General features: G+C 40.9%; 1 pseudogene across 1 annotated transcript in view; it reads right to left on the bottom strand.

Annotated features, from left to right (window-relative positions):
* The window catches only part of LOC125408682 (ATP-binding cassette sub-family G member 3-like), a 35,229-nt pseudogene extending 11,079 nt beyond the window's left edge, over positions 1 to 24,150 (bottom strand). The window contains exons 1-13 of the transcript XR_015738518.1: positions 23,937 to 24,150; positions 23,237 to 23,510; positions 20,362 to 20,583; positions 18,093 to 18,152; positions 17,397 to 17,511; positions 16,699 to 16,849; positions 12,552 to 12,688; positions 9,664 to 9,815; positions 8,424 to 8,525; positions 5,821 to 6,057; positions 3,053 to 3,135; positions 1,614 to 1,712; positions 47 to 171 (exon numbers count right to left, since the gene is read on the bottom strand). The product of XR_015738518.1 is annotated as an ATP-binding cassette sub-family G member 3-like (transcript). The remainder of the gene's footprint in view (positions 1 to 46; positions 172 to 1,613; positions 1,713 to 3,052; positions 3,136 to 5,820; positions 6,058 to 8,423; positions 8,526 to 9,663; positions 9,816 to 12,551; positions 12,689 to 16,698; positions 16,850 to 17,396; positions 17,512 to 18,092; positions 18,153 to 20,361; positions 20,584 to 23,236; positions 23,511 to 23,936) is intronic.
* Positions 24,151 to 26,034: the final 1,884 nt, after the last annotated feature.

The following is a 26,034-nucleotide window of genomic DNA, read 5'->3' as shown; positions in this document are numbered from 1 at the left end:
ACGCTCCCCCAAGAGTAAAGACGTGTTCTCTTGATTTTCCACTTACCTGCTATGCTGAATACTATAACAGTAAATATAAAACTTGGCAATAGCATTCTGGGTATCAGCTCACCCAGCAATTTCCCAAGGAAATACGTTGACACTCTGTAGTATTCACTGGTATACTCATGTCTGCAGAGACAAAGATCACATTACACATCCTTAGATTAGTCCAGAAGGCACAGGGGAGATGCTGGTTACACTGACTTCTGAACCACAGGCAGCCTAACAGGACAGTATCCACAGTATCCATGTTGACTCCCACACATGTCCCCATCTTAGGGACCAGTCACTCTAGGTCAACAACCTTATGATATTCTCACTATTATTCTCCCCACCACAGAACTCTACCCTCTTTTGTCCACTCTGGGCACACAACAGCCCCTCCAGGGAAACAGCCCAATGTGCCCATTCTCCCCAGAGTCTCTGCCCCTCTGAAGCTAGCTCCCTGGCTCCCTGAGGAGAAGCTCATTCATACCTCACCTCATACAGTGGTCATGGAGACTTCTCTCCTTCCAGTTCTTATGAAGAAGGTGACACAGTCACTCTGAGGTCACAGTGCAGCTTCAGGACACTACATCCTTCTCTTCTGCTGCTCTCACTTTAGGACAGATATATCCTTCAGTAATCTCTCTTTACAACCATGAATCCTTACCAAACACCAAACCTAACCCTTTTCCTTCCTGACCCTTCCAAATCCCAAGTTCTGCCTCCCACTCTGTATCTTTAGTGCAGTTCAGTTTTTGCTTTGCTTTGTTTTGTTTGTTGGTACAGCATCACTAGTGAAGACCAGCAATAAATTCCATATGTGCCCAAGAATGAGAACTTCCTGCCACTAGCCCAGTCCCCAAGTGTTGAGATTAGAGAAATACAGCCATGCCCAGGGTTTGTGGTACTGTGACTCTAACACAGGGTTTCATGCACACAAAGACAGCGCTCTACCGACTTAGCTCCTCTGAAGGCTTCTCTCCGTGGCATTTACTTGAACGCAAATATTGGCCATCTTTGAGAGCAGTGAGTCCTAAGTATGGACTACCAGGAAAAGGTTCTTCCATGTTTGGAAAACACAGGAGATAAGCAGCTCTTTTATATGCGGCTGCTGTCTGCTCTTCCCAGCCCTGCATCATGAGGACCCTGATTCCTGTGCAGCTGTCCCCCTCCAGCTCCAGTGCTGCTGAGCCCACTGCACCCGAGCTCTGTGAAACCCCTGACAGCTTTCTTTGGGAGAGGGTGGGTGAATTTCCTGTCATGTTTAGCCCCCATACAGTGTTGTCTGCAGCACTGGGATCTAGTGATCTCACCCCAATTTGGAGACTTTCTCTGAGCAGCAGAAACCTCTGCTCTTGATTTTCCATCCACTTTTCAGATAATATTAGAAAACTCTTTACGTATTTCAAAATCATTATACCACATGATAAACGCAAAACTTCATAGCTTGTTTATTTTCAACTAAGTAAGTAACAATAAGGGGGAATTGCTGGTAATCCATGACATAACATTCTAGATCCAACTATGAATGTAATTAACTAGATCACCCACCCCTGATGCCTGTTTCTGAAGCAGGGGCTACTCACAGAAGGCGATCCCTGTCATCTCTGTCAATCATGAAGTGAACCCCCATAGTCATACTGGTGAGACACTGGAACATTGTGAGGAAGAAGAGCAGGCCGGTTCTGCCAGGAGAGAATGGAGGCAAAAGCAACAGTAAATTCAACAATAGGATGGGTTCTTTCCAAAACACCTTGTTCTGCAGAATAAATAACATCACACAGATCTGTTCCTTGAAAAAGAAAACAGCACTGGAGAGATGGCTCAGCAGAAAAAGGTGCTTGTTGCTTTTGCAAAGAACCCATGTTTGTTTGGCAGCACCTACATGGTAGATCATAACCATCTATCGTTCAAGTTTAAGTGGAGCTTGTGTTAGTTACTTGTATGTCAATTTGAAAGGAGGGAACCTCAACTGAGAAAATGCAATCTAGCTTTCTACCTTAAAGAGCAAGCCTCCAGGTCTCAAAGAGATGTTCTCACACACTCAGCAGCATGGTTCATAGTAGTCAAAAGTGAGAGTGAACCACAATCCCAGTCACAGGTAAATGGGACGCAACACAGCGTATTCACACAATGGACTGTTATTCTGCCTTACAGAGCCCAGGAAATGCCTACACATACCTAAGGACTTCACATCAATGGAAACACAACAGCCAAAACAAACAAGAAACCACAGCCAAACAACAGCAAAACACAGACACTTCTGTGTCTCTGTAGTAGGAGGAGCAGGTCACGTTCCTGGTGCCAGGCTAGCTTAACCCCCAAAATAAGCACACAGAAATTGTATTAATTTAATTACTGCCCGACGCATTAGTTCTAACCTCTTATTGACTAACTCTTATATATTCATTTAACCCATCTCCATTAATGTGTATCGTCATTTTACTGTGGCTTACCAGCATGAGTCTAACCAGTGTCTGTCTCAGGCAGGAGAAACACCACATTTCCCTTCTTCCCAGCATTCTGTTTTGTCTACTCTGCCCACCTAAGGACTACCCTATCAAAAGACCAAGGCAGTCTCTTTATTCAACCAATGAAAGCAAGACGCAAACAGAAGGACCTCCCACACAATGTCTCCAATTCAGGGTTCTCACATTAGTCATGTTCAATGATAGAAACTAGAATTGTTGATGCCAGGAATCTGGAGTGGGTGGCATGGGAGTCTTCTTTCAGAGCTGTGGGATTCCACTCGGGAAGATGAACAAACGCCCCACATTTCAAATGTAGTGAGAGTCAAATAACATGAAACCACTCCAAACACTAAAATAGGCAAAATGTGATGTGTGGTATGTGGAGTTTCATACTATGTACACACAAACATATGTGAAAAAGTATGTTCTTCCACTCAGCCTTCAAACACACACATCACATGGTTAAATGTTTACTCTGTTCTTGTCATGAATTCAAATTTTTCACAAATTTGTATAGGCTTGAACAGAGTGACAGCATTTTCTCATTTGGTTACCTGATCAGGACTTCAGTACAGTCATTTCTTAGGATGCAGAAAGTGATACCCACAACCACAGCCATTAAGACTGTGATAATTGCCTTTTAAAAAGAAAACAGGGAAAAGAAAATTTTCAAATATGAGTAGAAAGTATTCTTTACATTGTCCATTATTTTAGAATATATAGTATACTAATCAGATGTCTCCAGTGATATAAACACTATATTATGGCCAGAGTTCCTGGAAGAATATACAACATGCATGTCAATAAACTGCTCGTATGTCAGACTGACAGTGAAGGTCTCTGCAATCTGAGGCTCCAACAGTGCAGACCCTGGAAGCTGAGACTTCTCCCAGTGCTCAGCCAGGAATGGACAGTGAAGAACTCAGTTCAGGAACTAAAACCTGGATGACACCGGGTGGGAGAGAATGCAGGCGCCTGGGGAGGTTAAGTAAAAGCCCAGGTAAGTGACAAAAAGTCTTCACCTAAACTGAGATCTCAACTCTGGTGCCAGAGAATGTGTGCAGTTTTCTACTTAAAGTGGCTCACAGGAATTCAGGCTTTCTTTACTCTTATAGTTAGAAACAAGGGCACCCAGGGCAGGAGGACAGCTCAGTGGCAGAGCCCTCACAACACACAGTAATGCTAATCCCCTCAGGCACAAATCAAATAATGAAATTAAAAATGGCTTACAACACAGTCCCTAGCAATAGGATTTTGTATGCTAAGAAGGGGTTAGCTGGTCCTCACCTATGTCACCTCGGGAAGTCTGTGCTGTGTGGGAACCAGCACTACTGCTGTTACTAAAGTGATTATACAGTGTCCTCTGGGTCACCCCAGTCTCCCACTGCCCATCATCTCTGTCACTGCAGCTCCATGAACCTCAGTCAGATCAGCCGGGGCTCAAGTCTCATCTAAGGAGCCAAGTCCTCCAGATTCCCATCTACATTCATTTACCAATCTGTACAGACTGTCACAAGGAGCCTGCACTGCTTTGGTTTTGGGTTAAAACAGCTTTAAAAGGTGCTTCCATTAGCAAAGGTGTAAGGTTACATGATGTTGTAACTTGTTTGAAAGATCCTAACTAGTATTCCTTGGATAAAGTTTTAAAAGTAGAATATTAAGATCTAAGGGAAAGCATCCTACCATGTAACATGATAAATTAGAAACAAAAATTTCAGAGCTTAGAGATAAGGTTCAGCAGTTAAGAGCTTAACTTAACTTGCTGTTCTTGCCGAGGACCCGTGATTCAATTCCCAGCACACAAATGACTCCTAACCATTTTATGTAACTCCAGTAGCAGAGGATCTGATGCCATCTTCTGGCCTCCATGGACTTGCAGACAAAGGGAATTTATACATGCAGGCAAAACACCCATACATAAAAAATAAATAACTAATATTAAAATTAGTTCTCAGATCCTACTACACATACACACACACACACACTCATACACACACTCACACTTCTTACCCCATGATATTGCCTCACTGTTGAACAAAGAGTAACTCAATTTGATGAATGTAACTCACTGTTTTCCAATCATATAGAATCTTTTTTTCCAAAAAGAATAAGACATAAAAATGTCTTTTTATGACATAAGTCTTCAAGTAAAACCCAAAGACCAGTATAAATTAAATGGTCAGAATATCTACATGCTCACAAGGAAAGAAACAACATTGAAATGTGAAAAGGGCAGCTCACATGTTAAGAAGTAAGTGGTGTTTCATTACAGTCAACAACACATGACCTTTCAGCAGTCAACAGAAACTAAATGCCTGAGAACAAAATTACAATGCACTAGGAGCAGATATTACTGCAAGTTTTGGTTGGATGGGGACAGGGATGTAGTTTTACAGTAGAGTGATTGCTCACTAATGGCTAAGGCCCCATGATCAAACACTAACACAGCAGAATCACCATCTTCATGAAATAAAAAATAACTGAATAAGTGATGGCCCAATGAGCTGGAAGAACCACATTTCTGTGTGACATTGAGGTTAAAATAACAGGAAATCCTTGTTACAGAGCCAGTTTAAAGAAAAGTTGAACTTCACCTTCTCCCAGTTCCAGTTGGCTGACAGGGAAGAGCATTGTTCAGTCCAATTACTATGTGTGAGAGCTGCACTCTTTGAGTAGCTGCTGCTTTCACACACTGGACTCCTGATGAGGGAACAGCACTCTGCAGCGGGCTCATCTCACGCAGTCGATGCTCAGGCTCCCTCAGAGCTGTTCTGTGGCCCTGTCCCCTCACCACATGATTTCAAGCACAGACCAACCGTCCTTTCCCTCTCCAGTCATCTCCACCCCTTCTCTACTGAAACCTTCTCCAAGTCCATTCTCTCGTCTGACAGGCTACAGTTTTATCTGCTTATCCAGTTACCATCCATCCCCTCACAAGGAAAATTACATCAGAAAAAAAGGCCTTTTCCTCCTTTTCTCATTCCTGTACTTTGAACTTGTAGGATGCACTGATGAAATAAAGTAGACAGGTGTGAGGAGGTCCTAGGTGTGCTGAATTTCTTATTGAATTTGAGAATTAAATTTTTTACTTGAATTTGTCATTATTGTTCCTCTAAATGAAAAATAAATACTAAAAGTGTTTTTTAAAAGTAAAATGTTAATCATGGTCTACTTGCTCTTTGAATATTTCTCTATTCCAATGAGAGTGGAAATGACAAACACACGGAAGGGAGCAAAAGACAAGTGTGACCCTGCAGTAGACTGACTCAGAAACAAATTATTCAAACTTGAGTTTCACAATTAAAATAATTCTTCAGATTACCTGAATTATAGTTATTCATGTAAAATCTTTGATATTTTTAAATGAACGACAGATAATCCACCAGAGCTGATGCCAGAAAGGGGTGACACAAGGCTGAGTTCCTCCCTGCCTTCTGTTCCCCCAAAGGTGGATCCAATTCAGTTCTTATTTTTCTGTATAAGGAGGACTGGGCATACATATTGGCTAATTTTTCTCTGACTTGGTGCTGTCTCTCAGAAACATCTGTATGTTCATTGGCTTTGGGGGGAAAGTGGATAAAAACAAGAAACAGACAATTATTAACTGATTTTTCTGAGACACTTCTCATGAATAGCACATACATTATGTATCAGTTCTTCTTTGAGACAGTCTCAGGTACCCTAGACAGACCTCAAAGTTGCTCTGAAGCCAAGGGTGACGTTAAACTTCTCCAAGTCCTCCACTTTCTTTCTCAAGTGCTGAGATTACAGGCATGCACCTGCACACCCAGTTATGTGCTAAGAACCAAACTGACGACTTTGTGAATGCTAGGCAAGCACTCTACCAGCTGAGCTCCATCTTCAGATCACCAAACTTTGAGCATGAGATAATTAGTCCTATGTAATTCCTTCGCAGGTTAGAAAAGTGTCCCTAACTGACCTTACTATTGTCATTACCTCATGGATACAGCAAATAGATTGACCTTTTCCTCTATGGACTCCAATTCCTAACCAAGTACTCCTTCCCTTATGGAGCTATTCTTTTTAACACAGAAGTCTGGTCCCTACTTTCTGCCACATGTGAATGTATATGTAAATATATAAACTGCCAAGTATTGTGTTTTGAAATGTTGTAAACAAAGTCAGGATGTTGACATAGTCCTGTAAGACCTACACTTGGGAGGTGAGGTAGAAAGAGCACACATTTAAGGTCAGTCTGGCTACATGAGAAAACCCCATCTAAAACAATAGCAAGAATACTAAGACAAACAATCAGTACATTTAATTTAAACCTGAAACTTCCCTTGTGACAATATCATTAAATAATCTTTTATAAATTAAATTTAAAAACATTCAACACTAAAGAACAGCAAAGTCTGCTAGTTAATTTTAGACACTGAATTAACATAAGAGCTATTTCTTGTGAGTCATGTGGTTTTGTGGCAGAGGCCATGCTGCCAGAGGACATGGCAGAGGAGCAACAGGTGGTGACTGAGGTTCGGGGAGTTGGCCCACCAGGATGAAACCCCTTGATGAATAATCTGTTTGGCAAAGAAGCCCCCAGACCACAGACCCCAGGATGCCTTTTGCTTCTGCTTTCCCTTTGCCTGCTTGCTGTCATGCTGCTGCTGTCCTCCTCTGATATCTGCCATGGTTGACTTGGGTATGGGGAAATCCCCCACTTCCTGTAAGATAATGCTTATCTCTTTGGAAAGATCCTAATCTTCTGGGCCATTTTACCTGTGAACTATTATGAAGATGACTTTCTCCCTAATTGTCCCTTCTAATTGACAATAATATCCTGAACTTTGATGAATAGAAGTTTATATAAACATATGCTTTCAGTCAAGACCGTTGAGCTTCACCTTACAAACTGCTTTAGATGACAGCTCAGCTTAATAATTAAACAATGATTGAACTCTCTAGGAGACAGGCTGGCCCTAATTCCTTTAATGTTTAACAGACACAGACACAGTTCTTTGTGACCATGTGCCCATCCCTGTCCTCAGTTCTCCTGATATAACTAGTGATAGATGGGTATACACCCTGAGGATCTGAAGTACAGCTGACTGATTGTCTTTTATGTACAAAGCTTCAGTTTGTGATTCCTTTAGCATTCCTTGTGAGGCTGACTTTATAGTTATACAATAGAATTACTGATTCTCTCTCTGTAGGCACAGTATACACCGTGCCAGCTGCCAAGGGAGTTGTCTGTGAAGAGATGATTTCTCTCTGCTTATGTTCTGTTGATCTGCAATAAATTACTTAGACATAAATGTATATGAAATATTGGGATGATCTTGCTTTTAATCCTGTAAGGAAGATGAAAAACATGTCACTTGTACACTGTAGAAATTTAGCAAAATCACTGTATAGAATAGAGATTAGGATACACAGATGTTTCTTGGAAGTACGTTGACCCTGAAGAATCCATGTGGAGGAAAATGATTGTTTTACTAAGAGGGTCTTGTGGACATCCCGTGACCTTGGTCACAGGACATCTCATGCACAGCTGGGGCTCTTGAATTATTTCTGTATTGCAAACAATGCTTAATGAAAGACTGGAGTCTGAAGGCATGTGATGCTCCCTTCAAAAAGACATGTAGATTAAGCTTGGGGACTTTGGAATGAGGAAATACTTTATGTAACAATTGATAAATAGCCTTTTGTACAGCTGTGACCACACAGCCAGATCCATCCCAGTCAGTCCATCAGAAGAGGCTGATGAATAAAGAAGGATGTGATCAACAGAATGTGTGAGAGTCTTTCTTCCTAACCCCTTAGATAGAAAAGGTCTTAGCTTCCCCGGCCCCATGGCTTCCCTCTGAACCCTAAGCTGCCTAGATGCTGGTCCCAAGGCAGCAGCAGTTATGTCTTAATGAAATCAATTAGGCAAAAATTTGTGTCTCTAGAAGACTCACATACCTTCATGGCCATCTTCCTCTGTGTGGAGTAGAGCAGAGAAATCTTCATTAATGATGTCCAGGAAGAAGTCTGCAGGGTTGTTGTGGGAAACATAGTTGCAACCTACAAAGAAGGTAGACCATGAACACAAATGTGAGGACCTTCTATTAGAGAGTGAGAAGGGGGGTGGTGGAGACAGAATCTAAGAATTTCTTCCTCTTTTTGACCCTCCCCTCAACTAACTTGTCCTCTTTTATTATGTATCACTCATAATATTTCAGTACTTTATGCTTCACACCCTATTGTATACATATGTGTGTTTATATTAGTGCTATACACACATTCACAATCCACATATATAATACACAGACATAGACAGAGTAAACATAGCCTAGACATAGACAAAGACTACTAGACATACACATAGACTAGACCTAGACATGGAAATAGAGTAGACACAGATCTGGTCATAGAGGTAGACTAAACATGGGCAGAGAATAGACATAGACTAGATATAGACATATGAACTCTTCCTGTGAAAAAAATCATTTGAATTTGGCCTAAATTTTTATTGGACTCCATAAACTCACAATTACCCACACAGCTTTAAATGACAGCAAATATTTAAACCTATATTTGTAGTCAAAGAGAATCATCCATAACTATATCCATATTTCTCAAAGATGAAACTCATGGCATAAACCATTAAAATGTGCCATCATCTAATCTGACTGTGAAAAAAACAGGCAGACAAAAAACATGAGTCCACAGAAGCCAGACCTGCACCACTGCTGTCCCCAAGCATCGCCTAAAACTGAAATGCAAAGTTAATACTAAATTAAGGAATATCTCCAAAGTTCCTCAGAGTCAGGTCACACTAGGAGAAAACTGAAAACCACCATCTGCTACATGAGCAAAAACATATTGGATGCTGGGCCCTTCCAAAGCTGTTCAAGAGACAGATTACTGGACCTGAGCCCAGCATGTTAATTAAGTGGGTCACCACAACTGGGAAACAGAAAAAGAGGTTCAGTAAAAATCCTGTACACAGGCATGATACAGGACAGGAGAAAGGAAGAGACCTGCACAACAAGCCTGTGCTACACAAGCAACAGATTCCTATTACCAAATTAAACAAATGTATTATTTAAAATGTAGAAGCCCACACACAGTAAGTCTGCAAAGCAGCATTCCTGAGAACTCCTGTTCTCTGCCCAGATCCCATGATGGAAGGCGCTCTCACAGCAAAAGCCAGCCATACCTGTGGATTTGAAGTACCCCAAAGCCTCCTGCGCAGGCCCGTGAAACATGACTTTTCCTGAGGCCACTAAGGTGAGGCTGTCAAACAGCCTGAAGATGGAGTAGTGGGGCTGATCAATGGAGAAGATGATGGTCCGTCTCCTCCTAGACATCCTAAGTTCAAAGAGGGAAAATCATAAGTCACTGGATAGGGGAACCTTGAGATTTTCACAAAATTTTTTGTTCCTGAAGTTATAAACTAGGTTCCCATTTCAGCTTGAATTTTTCTTAAAAACACCTTGTCTCACTTGTGTTATGTATGGGATAGCAAAACCAAGCTAAAGCTCTTATTTAAAAGTCTAAGACTTCTAACATGTGGGACGTCAGTAGTGCACACAAGTGTTACCACGTTGATCCCTGTGCTGTCTTCTCAGACACTGAGTCACAATATCTGGGAGTCAGTGCAGGGAATCCATATCACGAGAAGGCAGCCCTGGTGATTGACAGGTTCACTCAAGCTTGAGAAGCAATGACAGAGCAAACATTACAGCTGTGACTGTAAGCACAATTCCCCTCAATTGCTCACACTTTCTGTCTCTTCAGGAATTGGTGTTCACTGTTCTGATGATGTGATTCACATTCCTAACTAATTGCTCTCCCGCTAAATACCGCAGTAATAATCTCATTTAAATTTTCACAATATCGGCATAAGGCAATTCTAATATAATTTCTCCCTTTCTGCTGATAAGGCTTAGAAGGTCAAGCAACAGACCAAGGGGTCACAGTTAGTGAGGTGCAAACCTAGGATTTGAGTATTGGTTTAATTCTATAGCATGAAAATAACAGCTGAATGAGCATTTCAAGAAGTCATATCTTCTATTAGAAGGATCAATAAACAAAAACAGTGCTTAAAACTGCTATGAAAATATTTCTATAATAGCTGGGTATGGTAGCATATCTGTAATATCCAGGCACTAGGGAGGATTCATAATTTTAGGCATGCCTAAGTTATATGAGACCCCATTTCAAAAGAAAAAACAGAAAGATTGAATGAAATAGAGGGAGAAGGGAGGAAGGGAGGGAGGGAGAAAGAACACAATGAAGGAATGGAGAGAAGATGAGAAAGAATATGGGAGGGAGGGAGGGAGGGAGGGAGGGAGGGAGGGAGGGAGGGAGGGAGGGAGGAAGGAAAAGATGAGGTAAAGAATGGATAAAGAGAGCAAGAGAGCTGGGCATGGTAGCACATATCTTGAATTCTAAAAGGACGACTGGTTGTAGAGACAAGGGCAGAATAATGGGCATAATAACTGATTGTTTTTTCTGAGAGATGATTAATAAACCACAAAAGGAAAACAGCAACTTCATATGATATAACCCACGAACCACCAGCATCAGTACATGAATGTCAAGATTCAAGACAGGCAAGCAACATGGCTCAGTGGGTAAAGGAACTTGATACCAAGTCTAAAGATCCAAGTTGAGTCCCCAGAATACACTTGGTCAAATAAGAAAGCCAACTCCTTGAGTTGTCCTCTAACCTCTACAGACAGGCTTCACAGGTACACATGCACACACACTCACACTAAACAACTCAAACACTCATATAATAGAAACATTTGAAAAAAGTATTTTACAACTAGAGTGTACTTCCATGAGTGTTCAGAGCATTGAGAACACAGCATGTCAGGACCTGTGTCCGTTCCCACAACAATGGGATAAATCACACTTGGGATGACCCCATGCAATGCACTAAGCCTAGCCATGGCCTAAGACACAGGAACAGAGAGAAGTGTTCCATACTGAAAAATGAGCAAGAATCTTAGCGTATCCTGATCTTAGAGTATCCTGAAGATGACTGGAAAAGGGGTGGCTGGGGAAGGTGGTGACACCAGAGGAATCTACAGTCTAGAAGGTGACAAGGCCCCAGTTGTTGGCTTCCTAACTGGAAGATACAATGAGCGAGTGATCTTGGTTCTTGGAGGGACAGGAAACAGTATTTAGGGTAATGGACCATGATGTCAGAACAAAGCAAAGAACAAGGGGAAGAAAGAAAAGATAGATAATACAGTAAAGTTCAACAGCCAGGACCCTAGGTCAGGGGAATGGGATAGTTCTTATATAGTTCTTGGGGTTATTCAATCAGTTTGAAACTCTATTAATCTTTAAAATGTACAAAACCCAATCTTTACACTTTATTCTATTAATATTTTAGTCATAGACATCTTTCTGGGAAGAAGGAAATGAATTCCTTTTACTTCATTCTTCCCAGGTTAGGACCCAGACCTTAGCAATCATTCCCTCAGCCATCACATCCAGGTCTAAACGCAGAGATAATACTCTTTATTCTATATATGAAGTTACTCAGAAGCCAACATTCCTAGCAAAGGAACCAACACATCTCAGCCTTCAGCTGACATCATTACATTCCCATAGTGTTGTGTCTTTGTAGTTCTCACTCAACCATGATGCAGCTGCAAAACCTTCTCCATGATTCCTTGAACTGCTCCAAACTTATAAGCTTCTCACATCATCTGCCATGGAGAAACAATGTGATTATGTTGTTTTTTGAGACAGGGTCTGATACTGAAAATGTAACATATAATTGTTCAGAGTTTGGGAGTGTGGGGAGGCTATATAGAGCCATGTGGAGGAACAAGAGATATTTTTTTCAGAGAGGATTTTAAAAGATGAAGGAAAAGTTACCATGAGAAAGCTTATGTGTTTTCTTATTTTTCCCCTCAGATGGAAAAACTCATAGTCCTCTCCACATTCATGGAATTTTTTCATACCCTGGTGTTGAATGGAGGCCATCACCCCCAGTCAGCATTACCTCTGAATCTCCTGCATCAAAAATACACACGTATGATCAGGCATTGAGTCAATAAAAGTTAAGATTCCTTCAGCACTTACCTTCTCAGGACAGAGATGACATCAGTAATAGTGCTCAAGTCTAAGTCAGTAGTGGGGTCATCCAAGAACAAAATGGGATGCTCAGCAACCAGCTCCATTGCTAAACTGGTCTTTTTCTCAAGCTCTTTAGACCTAGGCTAAAGCACCAACAACCACCATTACCAACAAGAACACCAACAGTCATTGTCGTTTGCTGAACAAGCCTGTTTCAGCAGTAAAATATTTTGTTACAGTATTATCCTGATGAGCAAAAATATGTGCACCTGAGAGAAGAAAGGAGTTTTTTCTTTTCCAAATGAATAGAAAGACTCAGGTCAGACTTTACATGAAGCCTGTGCTAATCTCTGTCTAAAGAACAAGGAAGATGGGACAGGAGAAGAGGAAGTATCTGTAGTGATTTAGTCACCATTTCATACCCTTCCAACACACCTAGGACAAAGGCACTCTACACAACATAAAACAACACAACATCATACACATACTACACAACACACATACAAATACACATAATACACAATACACACAGGACACAATATGCTGACACACAGGCATGCACACAAAACAACACACTGACTTACAGTCACAGAGAGAAACACACTTCAAAACACGTACAGACGCAGGAGCAACAAGCACACAATACAACACGCATAATAAATACACACACACTGCTTTTAATAAAAAATTCCACGTTGCCTTATTAAGATCTTTTTTAACTCCCTTAAGACTTTTGTGAATTGACATTTTTACACTGTACAAGATCACAGAATTCATGATTCATCCTTGTAGGCAAATCCAAAAGGTCGTATAGTCTACAGGTCAAACTGGAACAGTCTTGGTACCAGCCAGTGTCATTGTGTAAGGTGAGAGGGAATAGTAAGGTTTACGGGAACACAGAACTAGGGAAAAATTATCACCAAACATGATAACCAAAACCATGATCAAGCCCTACTGACAACATACAACAAAGGATGTTTAGGGAATAAGGATGAGTGTGGTCATGACAAGGCTGAGGTTATAAAGGAATAATTCACTTTGATAGTTAAGATTAGAGTTTCTAGGTAAGTAGATGCTCTTATTTTTATGGATGAAAAGTAAGTACTCAGGAGTAAGGAACCACCTAATGTTCTGTTAAATTGCTGCGGTGAGGAACAGCTTTAGTGAGTATGCTGCTGTAAACACCAAGAACCCCAGGAGACCGGTATTAGCAAGTGTACTAATGTACTGGCTATATAACAGTCAATCTTTTACAAAAACCACATACTGCCTCTACATTTCTTAAATCAAAATCTTGTGAAAGACTGAAGAGAAGTCTTAGCAGGGAAAAGCACTTGCCCCATAAGCCTGAAGCCCAGGTTCAATCCCTGGAACTAGCATATAAAGCATGAGATGGGACATGGATCAGGGCATCAGGCTTGTGTGTAGGGCTTCAGCAGAATAAGGCAAAAAAGACGGGAGGAGAGAATAGACCTGTCACAAAGATGTGTTATGACAACCACATATGTTGTCATAACACACACACTCACACACAAATATTGAGGAATTTTTTGGTTCAGGTAGAAACCTGATGCATCAGAAACTCCATTGAATCTACAAGGGTAACCCCAGCTAAGATTCCTGGTAATAGTGGATAGGTAGCCTAAACTGACCATCTCATGTGATCAGATTGGTGACCTCCCCAGCTGTTATTGGAGGGTGTACATTCACTAATTAATGGAAAGAGATGCAGAAATAAATAGCCAAGCACTGGGTCAATCCTGGAGAATCCTGTTGAGAAGAGGGAGGAATGATTATATGAGCCAGGTGGTCAGGATCATCACAAGAGAACTCACAGAAACAACTGGGCTGCTCATGGGAGCTCACAGACTATGGACCAATGGCTAGGGAGCATTCATGGGATCAGTCTAGGTCATCTGCATATATGTAATGGTTGTGAGGGTTGGTCTGCTTGTGTGGGACTCCTGGTAGTGGGGGAGTCAGGCTTGTCCCTAATATTTTGGCTAGGTTTTAGGAGCATGTACCTAATGCTAGATTGTCTTGCCCAGACTTAATATAAAGAGAGGAGCTGATGCTACCTCAACCTGACATGCCATATTTTGTTGACACCCATAGAGACCTGCAATTTCTGAACAGAGGTGGAGGAAGAGTGGACTGGGGAGGGGGAGAGGAGAGGGAAAGAGGATGAGAGGGGAAGCTTTTATCAGGAGGTAAAATAAATACAAAGTTCATTAATAAAATATTATATTAAAATTCTTGCAATCTATTACAATTCATGACTTTCAAGAAGATAATAAATATCTTAATATGTTGTCCCTATAAACAAAACCAAATAAGCAACTTAGGGAAATGAATAATTATTCTTAAAAACATAGAAAGGAAAGTATCCTATCGAAAACATAAATCACATAAATAAACAAAGTAAAAGCAAGCAAAATTCTATCATTTATGAAAAAGAAAGTTTGTTAAATGTCATATTTTATATTATTTTTCCAAACAAGACAAACATCTCACAAACAATTGTCGAGAAGGATCGTGAGACTCAGCAGCTGGTACCATCCTTTTCCTCGCTGCCTCTAAAGAGGAGCCAACTCAGGAGTTAATCCATGAGAATCATATTCTGGGGAGACCATTTTCATACCCCCAAATGTCTGCTCTGCAAACATCTGTATATAATCTTCTCAATGAGTTGATACCATTGTGAGGGGCACGACTGTTTGCAGACATATGTATATAATCTTCTAAGTGAGTTGATGTTATTGTGAGAGACAAGAAAATTTGGAGGACACACAAGAGGGAAACAACCCTAATGCTGAGAAACTCTATTCATATAATAAATTAAATGCCTGATCAGGTTCTGTAAACCATGTAATAATAAAGAACATTTGGGGAATGTAAATGGTTATAACCTGATAGGGCTGAGGATATCAGGATTTATTTTATTTTGCTAGTTAAGAATGGAATTGTTAAGAAAAGCAAATGTCCTTATTTTTCATGGATAAAGAATAGTATTCAGGGATGAAATACTATTCAACATTCTTTCTAATATGTCAGTAAGAAGCTAGTTATCTACTCCCACATTCAGCTGTGAAACTCACTGTTTATCTATTACCCTTCCTGATCCTGTTCAAGTCTCAGCAGGAGGCATCACCTGGTCCATTCATTGTTACACTTGCCCCAGGTTGTATCTATCAAACCTTACACAAGGTCTTGGAATAAATATTGACATAAGATAAAGAAGTGTGGAGGAAGGGCAAAAGCGTAGCCTAGTTTTCTGGCCAGTTTAACCAGTCAAGGGCACAGAGAGGGTGAATGCACGCATGTCTGTCAGTGCTCAACTCACTTTCTCCATTCACAAGCCACCCAGGACCCAAACCCAAAGAACGGAGCTGCCTAAGTGGACTGGGTCTTTCCACATTGCTTAACATAATCAAGACAATCACCCACAGGAATGCCCACAAGCCAACCTGACTATAATTCCTCATTGAGACTCTCTTCTAGATGATTCCAATGTGATTCTAGACTGTGTCAAGTTGACAGTTAAAACTGGGCACCACAGACAGGATGAGATAAGAGCACAAAAAGAAAGACTACAGGAAATAACAAGCACTGTGCAAGTGAGAAGTAAATGCTAAGGAAACCAAGGACAACCGTGTAGGGAAATAAATGCAGAGTGAACACAGAGCAAGAGTTCTCCATTGCACGTCCTGTGTCCGTCCAGAAGCACATTCTGAAACAACAAGGGACAAGTCCTCTAGGGAAAGTGACAATAGAAGAAGAAAGCACTTGTCCAAATCTCTAATGAGTCAAGAGTTTAAGGCTAAGGGAAGAGGAGACTCATGTGAAAAACACTTGGAAATGGTCATGTGAGGAACTGTCTTAACCTGCAGGATCCCACTCCATTCCCAGGTTTAGTCATTCTAAAAAAGGCTTTGCAGCTTACATTCCACTTCATATTATGTATCCTGTCACTTACTCATAAATACAGATAGCAGCCACCTTGACAACACATATTATATAGAATAGCTGACAGAGGATCATGTAATCTACACAAAAATCTCTCTCTCTCTCTCTCTCTCTCTCTCTCTCTCTCTCTCTCTCTTTCTCTCTCCTCTCTCAGCTCTGAGTCTTTCAAGATTTTTCTTCACATTACCTTGACATTTGCCACTTTATTCAGACACAGAAGTTCAAGGACCTCATTAATTCGCCTTCTTTTTTCATCTCTTGTCATAGTCATTGGCAGTCGAAGAGCTGCTGAGAACTCTGTTGTCTCTTACAGTCACCATGCGCATCACCACGTCATTCTTAAGGTTAAATGGAATTTTAAATTTAATTACAGATAGTTATTAGTAAGGCCATCACTCTAATACACATAACCTAGTCACACATAAAGCACATCCACTGTAGTGCTCTACTTAAAAACATTCTTTCAATGTTAGTGATTTCAATAGAAAGCCTGATGCAATCATTTTCACCCCTTCCCATTTGCCTTCCAAGTAGAGCACAGGGGTTTTGGTGACTATTACCAGAAATTATTTCTATAAGGCATCTTCTAAGTAGTGGAGAGAGATGAAGAAAAGGCAAAATTAGACAACAGTAGTCCTCTGTAGAATTAAATTACGGCTGAAATTATTAATATTGTGCCCCATATTTCTTACTCCAATCCCTTCCCATCTTCCTATTTAACATTGCCAACCTCAGGATAATGAGTTATTGTGAAAAGCCAGTGTAGAGAAAGTCCGGTCTATAAATATGTCATATAATGAACTGGAAACACACAAATCCATAAGCTGAACTTCTAACCATATAGAATCAGGGGAAATCTTAAATTATAAACCCACCAGCACTTACTTGTGGCACGTAACCAGAAGTACATGTGAAATTAGCAGGTCTAGGTTTTCCATTTATCAAAATATCTCCCGATAATCCATGTGGACTTTTCCTTGCAGCTAAGACATCTAATAACCTACATGGATCACATATGTTGTGTGGTTTACTTCCTCTGTTCAGTAACAGCTATCAGTTTTCAGATACTCAGAATAAAAATTCTGCATATCCTAAGTTTATCTGAAATATCACACACACACACACACACACATACACACACACACAATCCTTTCTGTTCAGTATGTGCTTGTGCTCTAATACAGCCCAGAATTATGAATGCAAGACACGATCTGTATGTCCTTTGAAACTCAAACTGGTAACGTGCTGCTCTAATTTGAGAATTATTTCTGGTGATGTGTTCTTGTCCCCAGACAACTTCTGCTTCACCTTCACAATTTTAATGGTATCTTGACACATTAAGTAATAATAATATGACTCAACACCACATGCCAATCACTCTATTATTTACTATCAGTAAAGTGACCTAGGAAGACTTCCTGTTCTTGGTATAAAATCAGAATGCATCCTCCTGCACATTATCCACAGCACACAGGACAGGAGTAGATATACCCACATAACTTAAATAAGTCCCATAGAAGTGATCTTTACAGCGCAGAACCTGGATGCAAAGAGCTTGCATTTGTTGTCCGTCATACTCACAAAGATCTGCTCCCATCTTGAGGCCCCATGATGGCGTTGAGGCCAGGTTTCATGATCCCACTGTAAATACAAAATCACACTGGTTGATTTCCCTGTTTAAAAGAAGTTATATTCATTTAGGGTCTACACTGAATATGATATTGAAGTTGGGTGAAATTGCAAACAGAAAATAAACACAAACTCCTAAGAAAAAATTAAATATTAGTGGAAGTCTATTATCTTAAAAGATGTTGAATTCTAGTGGTGTCTTGACAGAAAATGCCTCAGATATCACAAAACAATTTTTATTTATTATTTAAGAATTTGTCTTTTTTGAAACATGATGCATCTAAGTTCTGTTTCCTTGAAGCAAGTAGCAGGCTTTCAGGAGGACTCCATTACACACATGGCCTTTTTGTGCCCAGTATATAACAGTTTCTTGCAAATGTTTGATGAGCACTGTCTTCATATAACACTGCTTTTTGCCTTGGAGACCTCATCACAAGAACGCTATGATACATGGGATATCAGTTACAGTGCTGGTATTATTAAAATAAAATCAAATCAAAATCAATACATCTCAAGTAGAAATCTAAAGACTAGAAAGAAGCACTTAGAAGACAGGAGAGCGTTGCCAAGTTTAACACTCAAAACAAAACAAAACACCATCTTAATCAAAATAGAAAAGCTAAATACACACACAAAAATGATGATATTCCTCCCTGATAAAGAGATTAGAATATGCTCAGTTTAGGATTGGGAGACATTCCTCAAGTAGAGGTCATTATTTACAAGTGAATAAGTACAGCATAAAAACAAATTATGTCCAAAAATTAATTGGTTAATTCAGAGTAGTGAATATCCAGATTGAAAAAGGTATATTCTTATAGAAAGCATAGCTATGTTCCCATTTCTTATTTAATATTCAGACAGTATCATATTCAGAAAACCCTTTGCCCTGCCCATTTCCCTCGTAGTAAGAAAATGATGGAAGTTGTAGTCTGAGGCACAGAAATGGCCAGTGCCCAATAATAAAGATTATGGTTGGGATCAGGAGGAAGAGTCTACACAGACTGCGTGGGGAGATCTTGGCATGTGAGCTCTGTCCTCAAATTTGATTGTAAATTTGGTTCTCTATGTCACGGAACAATGTGTGGAATGTTGGCTTTAGCTCTGTTTTGCTCTTAATGAAATTTGAGCAAATATTTGAGGGCCCGTACTTTCTGCTGTTAGGACTTCCTCATTGCTTCCATCTCGTCACTGATAACTGATCCAGTCAGTCTGTCATTAACTTTCAGTTCAGTTTTTGGAGAGCACGTATGTATACATGTGTACACAGTTCCTTAATATTTTCAAATTTCTAGGAATTAAATTTTCAGTATCCTCTATCATCCTTTGATTTTATCAGTAGATCTTTGATGTTATGTTTTTCATTCCAAATTTTATTGAATTAAAATAATTTCTTGTTTTTTTTTGTTATATGTCTATGGGTTTGTCAGGGCTGTTTGTGTTTCCAATGAACCAGCTTTTGTGCCATTCATCCATTGTGTTGTTCTTTAGTCTCCATCACATAAACTTCACTGTGATCGTGAATCTATCTGTATAACAAGGTGAGGCTGGGAAGGGTTCATTGGGTGAAGTGCTTGCTGTGCGAGGGTGAGGACCTAAGTTAAACCTCTAAAATTCACATAAAGTTGGGTGCAGTGATGGCACCTGTAACTCCATGCTCTATGGAGAGATGGGAGACAGAGGTAGGAGAATTACAGGACTCTCATGGGTAGCTTGCCTGGCATACACTGTAGTGAGCAATGAGGAACTCTGTCTGCAACACGGAAGAAGGATCCGTGCTCAAGGTTGTCCTCTGACAGTCTTGTGCCACAGGTGTGTCACACATCTGTACATGTGAACATGCACACACATAGACTTATACATACCCCAACAGATACAGACACATACACACACATCATACACTTATACACACACAAACAGATGTAGACATATACACACACATACACTCATACACATACATAAACAGATATATACACATACATACACAATACACTTATACACAAATATGAACAGATATATACACATACACATAGTACAATTATACACACACATGAACAGATATATATTTGCATACACAGACATGTGTACACACACTAACACATGCATACACATAAATGTACACACACATACATACAAAAAAGATTGAAAATAGAAGAAATTTAAATCTGTGTTTGTTGAAAACCTTGTTCAATATACTGGTTTATTTACTACATGTACATACTTCATATTTGATAGTCTTTCTATGACACATGTTTTTTTACAAAATGCAAAGCCACTCTGAACTGTTTCCCGATAGCTGATGTTATGAAAACTCAACACAGCCTCTCCAGTCAATGTGTTCTGGTCACTGGTGTCCATTCCAGGAAGGTCACTCGGATTGCTTTCTATCATTGGGACTGTAACAGGGTCACTATTGGACGCCATCTCCAGAGGTTCTTCCCTCCTGTAGAAGGAACAGCAAGGGTAAGTTGATGGTCAACACAAACAAGATTATTATATAACACAGCACACTTCAGGATTGTTTTTTAACTATGCACTCACAGGCAGAATCCTTCCTCAAGAACAGTTCATATGGCTGTGATTACTTAAGTACCCAATGAGAAGCAGACATAACTGAGGACATAGATTCCTCTTAGATGACAAATTCCTAAGTGGGAAAAAAAGCTCTAAAGAGTAAAGTAAAAATGTTCTTCACAATTCATAAAGCAAGAAGGAGAAAGATGAGAGGGAAGATTTGTCTTATTTCAAAAGCATATTATGATACACTATAAGTTCAGAGGCAGAAATATGACAACCGTTACCACATCTCTTCCCTCTCTCTCTCTCTCTCTCTCTCTCTCTCTCTCTCTCTCTCTTTCTCTCTCTCTCTCTCTCTCTCTCTCTGTGTGTGTGTGTGTGTGTGTGTGTGTGTGTGTAGCGGTAGAGAGAGAGAGAGAGAGAGAGATTTGGTCAACAAACATAATAAGTTGGACTTGCACAGCGATGAGTAGACACTTCTGACTATTTACAGCTTCAGACTGCACCTTTGGTCATCAGGCATCTTCAGACAGCAAAGGAGACGAACTGCTGACAACGACAGCATCGCTACTGTAACAGGTAGGTTTAAATTCTACGAAGACTTAGATTTTAAAATGACAGTGATTAAGGACAACAAATCAGTAGCTAAACACTTTAAAACTTTAAAGGAAACAAAATACAAATGAAATTTAAATGTCTCATTTCACAAGTTATTAATGTCTGCTTTAATTGAAGATCTTTAGTGATCTAAGCTTATGAAACACTTTTAAATACTATCTTCTGAAAGACTCCCGTGGGCGTCTTCCCTCGAGAGAGAGAGAGACCCCGTGCCCAAAGATCAGTCGAAAACACGCAGCTGGATGCAAATTGCAAGAGGTTTATTGGATAGGATACGCAGGTACCTGGGCTACAAGTCTCTGGAAGACTTGCGCGCCTGCAGGTTGGGGATGAGGGGTTCTTATAGGAGAGCAAAAGCGCGGGTACAGAAGCAAAAAAAGCTTTCATTTCATTGGTCAATGTAAATAAGGCTAAGCTGAGTGGCACATTCCTGACCTTTTACCTAAATACCAAGGAGGGGATTGTCCAGACCCACCTGGATGCCAAGGAGGGGGCTGTGCTACCTGTTTTTCTTATCTCTTCCTGCCTTCCTAGCTGATCCTGACTCACATCCTGTCACAGGACAAAAGGCTCCCTTCCCCTCCCTTACAGCAAGGGGCCTGAATTGTCTATTTCTAAGGCCCTGCATTTCAGCATAAAGGGTGGTATATATAATTTTTTCCTTTACACTTCAACGCAGCTGGTTTTCCTTTCAAATAAATGACATCTTGGGTGGGGAGCTCCTGCCTGTGAGGGTCCAGCTGCTCAGGCAAGCCTCCTCCAGGAGCGTCCTTAAAGCAGACAGGGTGGGAGCAGCTGTGTGAAGAGCTCTGATGACAACCAAAGCAGCCAGGGTTGAGGGACAGCAGCAGTGAAGCCAGCCACTCCCCAATCTGCCTTCCCTCCTGCCACAAGCCATAAAACCTCCCAAGCACAGGCCAAACTCCAGGAAAGGCAAGAAAACAAAACCTGCTAAACACATCTACAAAAAGACCTGTTATTCTTGAAGATTATTAGCAGTCTGTCGCCAAGCAAAGTTGGATCCTCAGAACAATGACATGCTCTAAACCCTGTGCCTTGAGATCCAGAAGGTTTAGGCTTTGGGAATTAGGACTATGGGGCTAAAGCTCTGCACATCAGCTCTACTCAGACATTACTGGAAGAATGTTAAACTCCTCCTGTTCAAAAAATGTCATCTGAAATTTCAATTATGAATTTCTAGGCATGGGGTAAACAAGCCTAAAGATTCCTAAAGTGAGAACCTAGAAGGAGGTTCACAAGTATCCCAGACTGCAATTTTCAATCATTAATAATACAACAATTGGTTGCTACATTCAAAGACAGAGAGAAACGAATTACAGATTTCTTATCACAAGACACAAAATCTATTTTCAAAACAATCATAATTAAGATTTCAAAAATGCATTTAGTAACCACTTTAACACTGATAGCTCAAGAAGGAGAACTAGACAAACAAGACTGATACTGAAATGAAATCATTCTGAATGAGAATAATCATAAGAAAAAAGAATCTCCAAGGTGAGAAGAAAGAGTGTTACACAGGAGCATAAGGCATCTACAGGACTTGACGAAAGGGTATGAAGTTCTTATACCAGAACAGATGAGACGGGAGACAGTGCAGAAGACAACAGCACATGGAGAAACACGGGCCTGGGCCTGAGAGCATAGGTCAGTGCACGTTCAGCATGTGTAGACCAGGGAGCAACTCCAAGGAGAAACAGGTGCCTGGGTGATGACAGGCTGGCAGGAGAGACTTAGCACTCTCCAGACACTAATTCCGCAGGGGTATTTGTAAATGGATGTTTCCTGTCCCCACTGCCCAGTCTCAAATAGACGACTGCGAGGCTGAATATGAATTACAAATTCTCAGTTGATAACTCTGGCTTGTTAGTAGGCACCTTTACATTTAAATTAACCCGTATTTCTATTTATGCTTTGCCATGTTGCTCACGACTTGTTACCTCATTTTTTACACAACCTCCTTGCTCAGCAGCTGACTGGCTTCTCTCCTGACTCTTCCTTCCTTCTTCCCATCATCCTCAGTTTGGTTTTACCAACCAACTTTCTGCCCAGTTACTGGCCTGTGAGGTTTTTATTAACCGGTGAGAGTATTATACATTCATAGTGTAGAAGAGGATTGTTCCACTGCAATTATTTGACCTGACTCTGTCTCCTCCTGTATGGCAGAGTGGTACTGGGAATGAATGCACTGGATCAATCTCTGCCATAAGGATGCTGTGTGAAAAACATGGATGAATACACGTATGTCATCCACATGACAGATGTTTGAAGAACAATGCATTCATAAGATGCATCAACTTTCTTGCCTTTCATTTCCCAGCACTTTTGTTTCTTCTGAGGCTTGTGGCTTTTGGCAAGTGTAAACTGGTTCCTTCTGATCCTATGACCAACATTGTCTCTCAGATCTCAGACTGCATTGAGCATGATACACAGTGTCACCCATTGTAACATGAGGGCCAGCTTGTTGGGGTTTCTGTCCCGCCCGGTACCCCACAACCGGCAACTCCCAACGAAAATCAATCACACAGAGATCTCTATAAGTTATAAAGCTGATTGGCCCATTAGGTCAGGCTACTTATTAGTTCTTATGACTTATCTTAACCCATTATTCTGATCTATGTTAGCCACATGGCTTGGTACCTTTTTCAGCTGTCAGCTTACATGTTGCCTCTTCAGTGGCCTGCGCAGTAATGGCAGAGGAACCTCCCTGCTTCCCAGAATTCTCCTGTTCTCATTGCATCACCTCTACCTCCTGTCTGGTTTTCCTGCCTATACTGCCTGTCTGGCCAATCAGCGTTTTATTAAAATATGATTGACAGAATACAGACAATTCTCCCATACCAACCCAGAAAGACTTACAGTGGTGCAAGTGTTAAAGCAGAGCTGTGGAAGGGAAAACAGAGCTCATACACATGCAGCAGAGAGCTGTTCTGGACAGGGTGGTCAGTAAATACTCCATTGGTTCAAGGCACAGTGTCAGTTCAAGATAGAGAGATGGTTCATGGGGCAGATTGCTCCAAAGCACAGAGCTGATTCTAAGCAGAAGGGGTTTGAGCAAATGGGAGCTCAAGTGGAACACTTCAATTAGGGCTGATCATGTGAGCAGACATTCTGGGACATAGATGAGAGTTTGTTGTCTTTTTTTTTTTTTTGAATGACACATACAACAGATGGCCTGATGATGACTCAGCGGCTATGATCCAAGTGAGGGCCTTGCAGCGCTCATTGCTCTGGTGTTTAGGACAAGCACACAAGCTTGGTTTCTTGAACAAGGTCTTCAAACATCCATGGGTCTAGCTGTTCCTGGCTTAATATTTTTATAGGTAGGAATAATTTGTTTGTATTACTAAGTTATCTATAAACATATATTTACTTTCTGGCTGAACACTTGCACACATAAGATACGGAGTCATTTTTGCCTCAGTATTTGCTTTCAAAATGAAACAAACCACTGCTGTATAATGGAGTTACTCAGGGCAAGGCCCACTCTGAAAACTCCTGTCCTATAAAACACAAAGGAACATAGATGGGCACTGCCCGAGCTCTACACACTCTATCTCTCACAGTGCTAGAACCAGGAGCTTCTGTTCTCTGAGTCTGAGCTGTGTTGAGATCCAAAATCATCTAGCACGTGTCTTGGTGCCCTGGGATGTCCTGGAGGGTAGGCAGCCATGATGGACAGTAGTGCAGGAGGGAGTGACCGAGACACACTCCTAGCTAAGGCCATGGAGGCATGAGGACAGGCAGCCCTGCCTCCTGTAACCAGATTGACATGGCTCCTCTGGGTGACTGCTGAGCCCGAGAGTTCTGAGCAGGTTTCTGGCAGATTCTTTGGTTTCTGAAATTGACTCATGGCGCAAATTTGTGTGCAGCAGACGGGCTGAGAGCTGGGAACCCAAGTGATTCTGGGAACCAAAGGATTACTGTTTCCACAGCTTCTTCCTTATTGTATGGTGGTTTGCTGCTGCATAGGATCTGAAAATGCTTAGGCAAAGAGCTCAGCTCCCAGAACTTCTCTCCACTGTGGAACCCCATGCTCTGTTTGTCATATCCACTTCTCCAAAGTGTTGATCATATCTAACTATAAAAATAACCAGGCAAGCTTAAAGTCTATAAATATAATTTATTTATTATAAGGGGAAAACTCATGCCACAGGAACGGAAGATCCAGGCTCTGCTCGACAGCAGGGGAAGCTATACAGAGAGTGCACCTGGGTGGTGCACAGGTTTTTATCTCCTGGTCCCAGAAGGCCATGCCTAAACTAGATTCCACCTCTTAAAGATTATTGGCTTACAAGGATTTCCCCACCACCAAAGCATCCAGGAGACACTGCTTCATTTAGACAGACGCACAAACAGAAGTGGCAACCTGGACCACAGCCCACAGAGACCCCTCGTGTTAGCCATGAGAAGACTATTCAAAGACGGGAGGTCTTTAGTGTGAATGATATTTTGTTTCTATTTTTTTTAAAGGTCTTGCTCTTTTCTCTTATTCTCCTTTTCTTTTTTGCTAATCTTACTTACTATACATTTCAGTTGTTGTTGTTGTTTATTTGAGACAGGGTTTCTGTCTGTATCACTGGCTGTCCTTAAACTCACTCTATATACTAGGCTGACCTCGAACTCAGAGATCCACCTGCCTCTGTCTCCTGAGTACTGGGATTAAAGTCATGTACCACCACCTTCTGTCCATTATTTCATTATTTCCATTATGAGTATTGTAGCAAGCTGGCTCTGG

This window comes from Myodes glareolus, chromosome 8, assembly GCF_982192425.1.
Source record: "Myodes glareolus chromosome 8, mMyoGla1.1, whole genome shotgun sequence".
In the NCBI taxonomy this organism is placed as follows: domain Eukaryota; kingdom Metazoa; phylum Chordata; class Mammalia; order Rodentia; family Cricetidae; genus Myodes; species Myodes glareolus.
The sequence above is the reverse complement of the archived record's forward strand: the minus strand, read 5'-3'. Positions and strand labels throughout refer to the sequence as shown.